Genomic DNA, 13096 nt, shown 5'->3' with positions numbered 1-13096 from the left:
TCATTAGCATATTATGTCTTTATTTTAAAGGGCTTCTGTCACCCCACTAAAGTGATTTTTTTTTTGGGGCTAGTTAAATTAGTTATATTGCGATATATGAAAATATAATGGTGTTACTTACTTTGATCCAGCAGTTTATTCAAAAAATGAAGTTTTATAATATGTAAATTCGGTCTCTACCAGCAAGTAGGGCGGCTACTTGCTGGTAGCTGCTGCAGAAATCCGCCCCCTCGTCGTGTTGATTGACAGGGCCAGCCGGCATTTCAAAAATCGCGCGCCTGTGTGGATTCGGTGCAGGCGCTCTGAGATGAGGAGGCTCGTCTCCTCAGAACTCCCTCAGTGCGCCTGCGCCGATGACGTCTTCTATTTCGGTGACGTCATCGGCGCAGGCGCACTGAGGGAGTTCTGAGGAGACAAGCCTCCTCATCTCAGAGCGCCTGCGCCGAATCAACACAGGCGCGCGATTTTTGAAATGCCGACAGGGCCAGCCGGAGGAGGAGATCCCGGCTGGCCCTGTCAATCAACACGACGAGGGGGCGGATTTCTGCAGCAGCTACCAGCAAGTAGCCGCCCTACTTGCTGGTAGAGACCGAATTTACATATGATAAAACTTCATTTTTTGAATAAACTGCTGGATCAAAGTTAGTAACACCATTATATTTTCATATATCGCTATATAACTAATTTAACTAGCCCCAAAAAAAAAAACACTTTAGTGGGGTGACAGAAGCCCTTTAAGTGAACGGCAGCAGGCAGGGAGTTATAAAACACACTGTTATGCACTGCTGACATCAGCCCATCGCTCATGTCAATCAGCTACATAACATAAATGTTTTTTCTGATTGACAGATTCAGAAACCTGAGGCTGTTTAAACACTGTTACAAACATGCTTCAAATGTTTTATATTTATACCTTTTTAGAAGTAAAGTAAGTGATTACCTGGTGTCACAGTCAGACTCAGTCTTGGTCATGTTGAAAAACTAGCAGGGCACAGCGGGCACAGTCTGGGCTGGGCACTAGTTGGGCAGGCTGCTGGAGCCTGGAGCTGCTGGAAGAATGATTTCAAATCTCCCTCCCTGCCTCTCTCTCTGATGTCACTTCCTGTGGACTTGACTTAGTTCCTTATCAGAGAGAAGGAGGGAGGGACTGAGAGGCAGAGGAGGAGCGAGGAGACTGGAGACTACTAAACAGTGAGTGAGCTGCTGCGGCTGCGCTGCCTGCCTGGCAGCCGCATCACTGTAGTGATTGTAGACTGGAGGAGGAGGGGGACTGGGGGAGGGAGCGCTCCGCTCAGCTGATCATCAGTGACAGTGCAGTGCACTCAGACAGCAGCAGCTTAAATATGCGATCGGACGGACTCCACACTGACTGTCTGCAGTTTCAATGAATAGAATAGAATAATCCTGTGTCCGGGTCTAAGAAAGGCTTGTACCCGGGCACAGGATTGCAAACCCGGACTGTCCGGGTCAATCCCGGACGGGTGGCAACCCTAGTGGTATCCAATAACTGGATGGCCATAAATGTATCCCTTTCCTGCCCACGCCATCCTATTTTAGACCTGGCATGAGTGGGAAAAATATGCAGATTGCGGTGCTAATGACCTTTGAGCCACAATGTGTGTCAGAAATACGACTAACATAGACGTATTTCTATATAATAAATGACCACCTAATTGTAATATTATTCGGGGGTAGGGCTAATATCTTTATATTATATAGATTCTAGTGTATTATACTTGCCCCGTATTTCCCAGTAGAAAATGATCCTTGGGAAACACAGTGCTCATCCCTGACCACCAGGACCAGGTAGCGCTCTGTCAGTACATGGCGGCCTCCCCTCTCCGCCACGCTGCTCTGCTGTGTACCGGTGCTTATTCTGACACTCGGGCTGGGTTCACATCCTATTTTTGCCATCTATTTAATGCATACCAAAAATGTATGCGTTAACAGATGCCTCAGACTGATGCCGTACAGTGGCGTCCGTTCACCGCACAGTTCCATGGTAGAAAAAAAAATTACGCTAACATATACATTTTTTTTATGGACTCTGCAGGATACAAAAACGTGGAGTGCTGCACATTTGTATACATCAAACCGATAGGAAATAAACATTTTCTAGGCTCCAGCAGAGCACATTTTTGAGTTTCCCTTTAAGACGCATAAAAATGGCCCCTGATTAAAATACATATTTTTTGTGGGAATTTTTGCCAATGATCCCCCCTCTGGTATATCACTGTCCATGTTATGGGACTATTTGTGTACTTCTAGTAAGTGTTTGCTGGCTGCTAGGGTTGAGCGAACCCGAACTGTCAAGTTCGGGTTCGTACCGAACTTTAGGATTTTTGGACCCCGGACCCGAACATTTCAGTAAAAGTTCGGGTTCGGTGTTCGGCGCTTTCTTGGCGCTTTCAACAAGTGGTTAACTGTCTGACCTTAGAAGCTATCATAGCCATGCCTACTAATGGCATGGCTGTGATTGGCCAGTGTAGCATGTGACCCAGGCTCTATATAAGCTGGAGTCACGTAGCGCTGCACGTCACTCTGCTGTGCTTAGTGTAGGGAGAGGATGCTGCTGGTGATTTCAGGGAGAGAATAGGACTGAATCTTTGCTCAAAATCTGAATCTAACTCAGCGATCTACATACATTGTGTTTTGTGGGTGCAGGGCACAACTTTTTTATCCTGCCCTGAGCCCAGTGACCGAAAAAAAATAACTTTAATAAGTCAGTTAGGTGGGCGGCATTTTATGCAAGCTCAGTGCACTAGCACTGCATCTGAGCTTTTGGGACATTGAAAATCCAAATTTTTTGGGTAATTTACAACATCTGGTGCATTTGCAGGCTTAGTCAGGGTGCAATTTAATCTAGAAATACAGTCATCATTTTCTTGGGTTTTAAAAACACACTATTTTGACAAAAAACACTATTTTCCTGATCTGCAAGTGATAAATTCAAGTTTAATATATACAGCTTTCATATTATGTTACCAAAAAAAACACTTTTTTGGCAATATACCACATCTGGATTAGTCAGTGTGCAATTTAAGCTAGAAATACAGCTATCATTTTCTGGGGTTTTAAAAACACACTTTTTCTTGCCAAAAACCACTATTTTCAGGCCTTGCAGCATCAGCACGTGTGAAATTACAGGGTTATATACTGCTGTCAAATTCAGTTATTAACCACCTCCCGCCCGCCTTCCTGCGGGCGGCCGGGTTATTCCTCCTGGAGGCATCGATGCGTCATCTCGCGTGAGCCGAGATTTCCTGTGAACGCGTGCTCACAGGAGCGCGCGTTCACAGGATCGCAAGGTAAATGAGTTGATCTACAGCCTGCCAGCAGCGATCATTCGCTGGCAGGCTGTAGATGCGATTTTTTTAAACCTAGAAAGGTATATTAGACACTGTTATGTTAACAGCGTCTGATATACCTGCTACCTGGTCCTCTGGTGGTCGCTTTTGCTTGGCTCGCCCACCAGAGGAGACAGGCAGCTCTGTAAGTAGCACCAATCACCACACTACACTACACCCACCCCTGTCACTTATTAACCCCGTATTAACCCCTGATCACCCCATATAGACTCCCTGATCACCCCCCCTGTCATTGATCACCCCCGTGTAAGGCTCCATTCAGACGTCCGTTTGTGTTTTGCGGCTCTACAGAAAACGCAGTGTTCGCCCGATCAGGCCTGATCTTGAGCGCACACTTGCGTTCAGTCTGCCCCACTGCAGTGACAGAATTTTTTTATTTTCTGATCACTGCAAAAACACCGTAAAATCGCTGCAGCGCTATAAAGATCACTTTTGAGGGGCATGGCGAGTTCATATAAGATTTATTTTTTTGGGCACAAGTTAGCGGAAATATTTTTTTTTTGTTTTTTTGTTTTTTTGTTTTTTTCTTACAAAGTCTCATATTCCACTAACTTGTGACAAAAAATAAAATCTTACATGAACTCACCATACCCCTCACGGAATCCAAATGCGTAAAAATGCCCTGTGAAATCCTAAAAGTACTCATTGGAATTTGGGCCCCTTTGCGCAACTTGGCTGCAAAAAAGTGTCACTCATGCGGTATTGCCGTACTCAGGAGAAGTAGGACAATGTGTTTTGGGGTGTATTTTTACATATACCCATGCTGGGTGAGAGAAATATCTCTGTAAAAAGTTGTCATTTACAGAGATATTTTTCACACACTGTATGGATATATGTAAAAATGCACCCCAAAACACATTGCCCTACTTCTTCTGAGTACGGCAATACCACATGTGTGACACATTCTTGCAGCCTAGGTGCGCAAAGGGGCCCAAATTCCAATGAGTACTTTTAGGATTTCACAGGGCATTTTTACGCATTTGGATTCCAAACTACTTCTCATGCTTTAGGGCCCCTAAAATGCAAGGGCAGTATAAATACCCCACAAGTGACCCCATTTTAGAAAGAAGACACCCCAAGGTATTCCGTGAGGCGTATGGTGAGTTCATGTAAAATTTAATTTTTTGTCACAAGTTAGTGGAATATGAGACTTTGTAAGAAAAAAAAAATCCAATTTCCGCTAACTTGTGACAAAAAATAAAAACTTCCATGAACTCACTATGCCCATCAGCGAATACCTTAGGGTGTCTACTTTCCAAAATGGGGTTATTTGTGGGGTGTTTTCTACTGTCTGGGCATTGTAGAACCTCAAGAAACATGACAGGTGCTCAGAAAGTCAAAGTGCGTAATTTTTGATTAATATAAAAAAAAATTAAAATGTCAGCAGCAATAAAATACCACCAAATGAAAGCTCTATTAGTAAGAAGAAAAGGAGGTAAAATTCATTTGGGTGGTAAGTTGTATGACCGAGCAATAAACCGTGAAAGTAGTGTAGTGCAGAATTGTAAAAAGTTGTCTGGTCATTAAGGGGGTTTAAGCTAGGGGGGCTGAGGTGGTTAAATAAACACCCATTTGGGGAAAATAAATTTAGTTGGCAGCCTTTGCTGCAGATGTCATTGTGAGATACACCCTTTATACATTTGGGTTATATTCAGATATTTGAAATACCGCCATTTGGAACACAAATCTTTAATTGAGGCCTACTGTGGGTCAGGCCGTGTGAGATACACCCTGTATATACAGGGCTTATATTCTTTCATTAATAAAACACCCTTTTTGTGGCAAAATACACAATATTTCAGGCCTTGCAGTATCTTGATGTTTGAAATTCCTGGGTTATATACTGCTGCCATATTGAGTTATTAAACAAACACCCGTTTGGGCAAAAAAAGTTTATTTGGCAGCCTTTGCTGCATGTGTCATTGTGAGATACACCCTTTATACATTTGGGTTATATTCAGATATTTGAAATACCGCCATTTGGTGCACAAATCTTTAATTCAGGCCTACTGTGGGTCAGGCCGTGTGAGATACAGCCTTTAAATACAGGGGTTTGATTCAGGTATTTGAAATACAGCCATTTTGGTCAAAGAAATCTTTAATTGAGGCCTATTGTGGGTCAGGCCGTGTGAGATACACCCTTTAAATACAGGGGTTTGATTCAGATATTTGAAATACAGCCATTTAGGGCAAAGAAATCTTTAATTGAGGCCTACTGTGGGTCAGGCCGTGTGAGATACACCCTTTAAATACAGGGGTTTGATTCAGGTATTTGAAATACAGCGATTTTGGGCAAACAAATGTTTAATTATTGAGGCCTACTGTTGGTCAGGCCGTGTGAAATACACCCTTTACATACAGAGGTTTGATTCAGGTATTTGAAATACAGCCATTTTGGGCAAACAAATCTTTAATTGAGGCCTACTGTGGGTCAGGCCGTGTGAGATAGACCCTTTAAATACAGGGGTTTGATTCTGGTATTTGAAATACAGCCGTTTTGGGCAAAGAAATCTTTAATTGAGGCCTATTGTGGGTCAGGCCGTGTGAGATACACCCTTTAAATACAGGGGTTTGATTCAGGTATTTGAAATACAGCCATTTTGGGTAAAGAAATCTTTAATTGAGGCCTACTGTGGGTCAGGCGGTGTGAGATGGACTCTTTACATACAGGGGTTTGATTCAGGTATTTGAAATACAGCCATTTTGGGCAAACAAATCTTTAATTGAGGCCCAGACTGGTTAAGGCCGTGTAAGATACACCCTTTACATACTGTCGTTCTATTCTACTATTATTAAACACCCATTTAGGGCAAGATCCTAAATTCGAGAAATATGAGGAGAGCGTCAAATAAGGGACGTGGCCCAGGTCGTGGTGATGCTGGTGGAGCTCCTGTTGCAGGGAGAGGATGTGGTCGATCTGTGCCAGCTACACGCACAAGTGAAAACCCTTCCTCAGGTGCAAATAGGCGACAGAACCTGCAGCGGTATTTGGTCGGGCCTAATGCGGCTCTACGAATAATAAAGCCTGAACAAGTACAGGCGATACTAGATTTGGTTGCTGACAGTGGATCCAGTTCCTTCACATTGTCTCCCACCCAGTCTCCTGCTGAAAGACCACAGTTGGCACCTGCAGCCGATGTCCATCAGTCTTTCACCTCACCCCCTTGCAAATCAGCCAAGCAGTCTGAGCCCCAAGTCATGCAGCAGTCTCTTCTGCTTTTTGATGACTCTGTTAGCAGGGTTTCCCAGGGCCATCCACCTAGCCCTGCCCCAGAAGTGGAAGAGATTGAGTGCACCGATGCCCAACCACTTATCTTTGATGAGTACATGGGAGGACCATCGCAGCATGTCTTGGATGATGACGAAACACAGGTGCCAACTGCTGGGGCTTTCGAAAGTGTGCAGACCGACAAGGAAGGCAGGGGTGAAGACTGGGTGGAAGATGATGTGGAGGACAATGAGGTCCTCGACCCCACATGGAATCAAGGTCATGCGAGTGACCTGTGTAGTTTGGAGGAAGAGGAGGTGGTCGCACAGAGCCACCAGCACTGCAGAAGAGGGAGCAGGGTGCAAAAGCGGAGCAGCCGTCCTCTAGACAGTACGCCTCCTTCTGCCCACCACAGCAAGGGAGCACACCAAAGCCAGCTCCAAGGAGTTCCCTGGCGTGGCAGTTCTTCAGGCAATGTGCTGACGACAAGACACGAGTGGTTTGCACGCTGTGCAATCAGAGCCTGAAGCGAGGCATAAACGTTCTCAACCTGAGCACAACCTGCACCTCAAAAACCAAGAAAGGTCTCTGGCTCCTCCTGCTTCCTCTTATGCTGCAGTCTCGGCCTCTTCATCCACCTCTGGAGTGACAGTGCCACCTGCCACCCCGCAAACAGAGGATCTGCCAGCAACACCAACACCTGGGTCACCAAGCATCTCCACAATGTCCCACGGAAGCGTTCAGCTCTCCATCTCCCAAACTCTGGAGAGGAAGAGGAAGTACCCCCCTACCCACTCGCGATCCCTAGCCCTGAATGCCAGCATTTCTAAATTACTGGCCTTTGAAATGCTGTGATTCCGTCGGGTGGAGACGGATGGTTTTAAAGGCCTTATGGCAGTGACTGTCCCACAGTACATCGTGCCCAGCCGCCACTACTTTTCCAGGAGAGCCGTGCCCTCCCTGCACAACCAAGTATCGGATAAAATCAAGTGTGCACTGCGCAACGCCATCTGTGGCAAGGTCCACCTAACCACAGATACGTGAACCAGTAAGCACGGTCAGAGACGTTATATCTCCATAACAGCACACTGGGTAAATGCAGTGGCGGCTGGGCCTGAGGCGGATAGCAGTTTGGCACATGTCCTTCCACCACCGAGGATTGCAGGGCGCTTCAGTTTGCCTCCTGTTGCTTCCTCCTCCTACTCTGCTTCCACATCCTCTACCAGCTCCTCATCCGGTCAGCGTAACAACTTCACCACCAACTTCAGCACAGCCAGGGGTAAACGACAGCAGGCAGTTTTAAAACGTATCTGTTTGGGGACAAACCCGACATTTCGCAGGAGCCGTGGACGGGCCTTGAACAACAGACCGATGAGTGGTTTGTGCCAGTCAGCCTCAAGTCCTGCCTGGTGGTGTGCGAAAATGGGCGAAATCTCGTAGCAGCGCTGAGACTAGCCGGTTTGACGCACATCCCTTGCCTGGCGTATGTGCTGAATTTGGTGGTGCAGAGAATCCTTAAAAATTACCCCGATATGTCAGAGCTGCTGCATAAAGTGTGGGCCATCTGTGCGCGCTTCCGGCGTTCTCACCCTGCTGCTTGCCTGTCAGCGCTGCAGCGTAACTTCGGCCTTCCCGCTCACTGCCTCATATGCGACGTGCCCACGAGGTGGAACTCCACCTTGCACATGCTGGCCAGACTGTGCGAGCAGCAGCAGGCGATAGTGGAGTTTCAGCTGCAGCACGCACGTGTGAGTCGCTCGGCATAACAGCACCACTTTACCACCAATAACTGAGCCGCCATGTGAGACCTGTGCTCCTTGTTGCGCTGTTTCTAGTACTCCACGAACATGGCCAGTGCCGATAACGCCGTTCTCATCGTTACTATTCCACTTCTATGCCTCCTTGAAAAAACGCTCTGTCACGCCCATGTTCATGGTCGTGACTCTTAGGGAGCCGCATGCAGTTGCCAGCGGTCTGGGTGTTTTGTCAACCGCAGCTGGGGGCTGTTAGTAGTTTGCCTCTAGTGCGGGTGCCGCGGACAACAGGTGTTTGTTGGCAGTGTAGCTGCCTGAGCTGGTTGCTAGGCGTCTCACTCTTGATGCATGCGGTTGCCTCTGGCTATGTGTGTGTGTATGTATGCACTTTTCTATGTCTGGTGTGCACGAGGTTTATGTATGTGTGCACTGTAACACTTCCCTTCACTTGTGGCTGCCCGAGGCAACGTGTGGTGTTTACATGTGGTGGCAGTGTCTCGGCCTTCTGGCTGTTTCCCAGGACATGGTTGCCACGCATGTCGTTGCCTGCGGTAACAGCTGCAGTGTAATAGTTGATGGTACGCTTCCCCTTTAAGTGGCTTTTTCCCTTGCCTGGTGTAGGAAGGGTTAACTCCCTTCTTTGTGTGTGTACACTGGGTGTGTCTGTGTGTGGGTGTGGCCACTTGGGGCTATTTAGCTCCTGCTGGATGCCAGACTCTGAGGGGTAATCCAGCCATAGTGTTTGCTGGAGTCATCCTCCTGGTTATATACCATCTGCCAGTGAGGGCCACCCTTGTGGTCATAAGTTATGTTACATAGTGATGTTAAGTTGATGTTGTTTTCCTTTCATGTTTAATGCAGCTATGGATCTGGGTTCCTGTGTGTGTGTATGTGTGTTTGCTGTGTCCATTTATTTATAGTGTGGACATCAGCTGTGAGCACGGGATCAAGTCAGCAAGGCTGTGGCAGGTAGGTGTGAACTAGTGTAGTTCTCCTGCCATATCCATAGGCTGTTCTTGTTCCTATCCCCTTGCAGCTTGGCCACTTTAGACTCCTGTTTCTCCGCGCCCAGGAGGAACGGGCTGTCTACCCATCTCCTAGCTCAGGGATCTGCGGAGGGTTAGTAGGGATCCGAGGTTCCGGAGCATGAGCCCTCCTACCATCAAGGTCGGCTCATGCAGCTAGGAGTCAGGGTCAGATTAGGGATGCGATAGGAGGTGACCTGCTCCCTAATTCTGTGGTCCTGGCCAAGTAGCGACCTACCATATTCTGGCATTGCACGGCTGAGGGTTTCCCCCACCTTCAGCCGTGACACGCTCCTGGCGATTGATGGAAGAAGATGTGGCACAGGAGGAGGAGGAAGAGGGATCATTTCGTAGGGTTTCCGGCCAGTCATTCCCAAGTGGCTCCAAGGGTGGGTTCCTGCACCCACAAACGGCAGGTACACAATTGTCCAGCCAGGGCACAGTTCTGGAGGATGATGAGGTGGAGGATGAGGAGGAGGAGGAACCATGTTCACAGCAGGGTGGCACCCAGACCAGCTCATGGCCATCACTGGTGCGTGGATGGGGGGGATATAGAGGACACAGATGATACACCTCCCACAGAGGACAGCTTTTCGTTGCCTCTGGGCAGCCTGGCACACATGAGCGATTACATGCTGCAGTGTCTCCGCAACGACCGCAGAGTTGCCCACATTCTAACTTGTGCTGATTACTGGGTGGCCACGCTGCTGGATCCCCTTTACAAGGACAACGTACCATCCTTAATTCCCTCACTGGAGCATGATCGTAAGATGCGCGAGTACAAGCGCACGCTGGTAGACGCGCTGCTGGTGGTATTCCCACCTGACAGCGGGGGCACAGTGAAAGCACAAGGCGAAGGCAGAGGACGAGGAAGAGGTCGCCAACGCAGATGGGGCACCGCCAGCACCTCAGAAGGCAGGGTTACATTTTCTGGTGAAATTCACCAATTTTTGTCTGTATAGTACCACTGCTATACCTAGTAGACCGTTAAAAATAAAAATAAATTGTCAGTTACATTTTCTGGTGAAATTCACAAATTTTTGGGTGTATAGTACCACTGCTATACCTAGTAGACAGGTAAAAAAAAATATTGTCATTTACATTTCCGGGTGAAATTCACCAATTTTTGGGTGTATAGTACCACTGCTATACCTAGTAGACCATTAAAAAAATAAAAATAAATTGTCAGTTACATTTTCTGGTGAAATTCACAAATTTTTGGGTGTATAGTACCACTGCTATACTTAGTAGGTCGGTTAAAAAAAAAAATAATTTGTCAGTTACATTTTCAGTTGAAATTCAACAAGTTTTGGGTGAGATGTACCACTGCTATACCTAGTACAGCGGTAAAAAAATAAATAAAATTGTCAGTTACATTTTCTGGTGAAATTCACAAATTTTTGGGTGTATAGTACCACTGCTATACCTAGGGGACAGGTAAAAAAAATTCAATAATTTGCCTGTTACATTTTCGGGTGGAATTCACCAATTTTTGGGTGTGATGTACCACTGCTATACCTAGTAGACAGGTAAAAAGAATTCAATAATTTGTCTGTTACATTTTCGGGTGAAATTCACCAATTTTTGGGTGTAATATACCCCTCCTCTACCTAGTTGACAGCTTAATAAATTTCAATCATTTTTATTTTACATTTTTTTGGGTGACAATAAAAAATTTTTTCTGTCATAGACCCCTTCTCTACCAAGTAGACAGGTTAATAAATTTCTGCAATTTTTCTGTTACATTCTTAGGTTGACATTATACAATTTTAGACGTGAATAAACCCCTGCTCTGCATAGGTGACATGGAATAAAATTTCTGAAATGCTTCTTTAATTGATGCGCGCCACCTCCTTTGATTTGCACTTCAATAATTTGTCCCACATTTCCGCTATACTCTTTTGGCCAACATTTGGGCTTCTGTAATTTGTACATTTGCGCCGCAATAGCTTTTCCCACATTACCGCTTGACTCTTTTGGCCCACATTTGGGCTTCTGTAATTTGTCCCACATTTGCGCCTCAGTAGCTTTTCCCACATTTCTGCTCGATCCCAATTTTTTTAAACAAATTTATCTCCCTTAAATTTGGTCTCTTTTTCTCACACTCCCTCTCCGGCCTGGAACCCTGATTCCCTGCCACCCGTGATCACCATGGTAGGCGCATAAAAGAACATCGAAAGTTGATAGAGCAGATATCAAATTGGATCGTGAACATCACGGGGACGTGCGACATGGTGGGGCAGTAAGTGTGCACACCTCTACACGAACTGACTGACAGGGGTCAGCCCCTGCAACTTCTGGGTCTCCAAATTGGGCATATGGCCTGAGCTTGCCCTTTACCCCTTGGAGGTGCTGGCCTGCCCTGCAGCCAGTGTATTGTCTGAACGTGTGTTTAGCATGACTGGAGGGTTATATTTCCCAATGTTTTGGGGTGTACCCTAATTTAAAAAAAATATATACATTTTAAACCATAAAGCAGTGTAGGCTACCTCCTCCTCCTCCACCGCTGCTTCCACCTGCACCGCCACATCCACCGCCTCCTCAACCTCCTACTCCATATGGACCTCGTCCTCCTAGATCAAGATTAATATTTTTTATTTTTATGTATTTTATGTTATTTAAAGTCATTTCCCTATCCACATTTGTTTGCAGAGCACTTGCCATGCTCTTAACCACATTTTGATGACATTTGCAGCCCTCTAGCCCTTTCCATGACATTTTTACAGCCATTTTAGTGCTCAAAAGTTCAGGTCCCCATTGACTTCAATGGGGTTCGGGTTCGGGGTCAAGTTCGGGTCAAGTTCGGGTCCCGAACTCGAACTTTTTTGTGAAGTTCGGCCGAACCCGAACATCCAGGTGTCAACTCAAGGCTCAACTCTACTGGCTGCAAATATGACCTGAAGGTTTTTCAGGTTCGCCTGCCAATAAAGTGAATGGGGCCTGCTGCGAACGCGGGGTTCGCGAACATTTGATCGCGAATGTGCGTTCGCGAATCATCCCGACCGATGTTCGTCCATCAGTAACTATGGGTACTAAATGCGTCCAGCAGTATGGCTACTGCAGTCAAGCCAATGACATTGCTATGGGTTTAAAACTAAATGCGCTACAATAAGCCTGATATTATTAGCATTACAGTGAGGTTAGGACTCCTATATACTGGGTAATATTATGAGGCTGATAGTATTACTATGTGAGTGGCATTTTAGGAATTACCATGAGGTTGGCACTTCACTTCAGGATTTGACCAGGACTGGTTTAAAAGTTGAGACCCAAATATTCAAGAATTAGATTAATGTCTGAAAACATGTGTTGCTGCAAGCAGTCCTAGTGCCTCTTGGAAGAACTATAATTCTAATGAAAGTCATCCTCATCAAAGCAGATATAGACATGAGTAAACCACCTATGGAGAAACCACAATACTCCATATGACTTCAGCAGCAATGTAACCTCCAGCAGGGAATGTGTCGTTTTTCTATAATACATATACTATAGTAAATGCATAGCCAGCAATTACATGAGATGGCTGAGCTTTCGTTCACTGCACAGCTGTGAAATGATATAATTTGTATGAATGTATAAGTATATATATTTCTACCAGAATATAATGATATATAACTGCACATAAACACATTTATTTCATTGGTGGGCTTGCTGTACATTACAAGACTGCAGGATGTGACAGCGGAGTCTTTTCTATTATGGATAAGGTCATACATAATATCTTATGATTGTATAATTCTG

Source organism: Bufo bufo, chromosome 1 (assembly GCF_905171765.1).
Source record: "Bufo bufo chromosome 1, aBufBuf1.1, whole genome shotgun sequence".
NCBI lineage: Eukaryota > Metazoa > Chordata > Amphibia > Anura > Bufonidae > Bufo > Bufo bufo.
Note: the sequence above shows the minus strand (reverse complement) of the source record.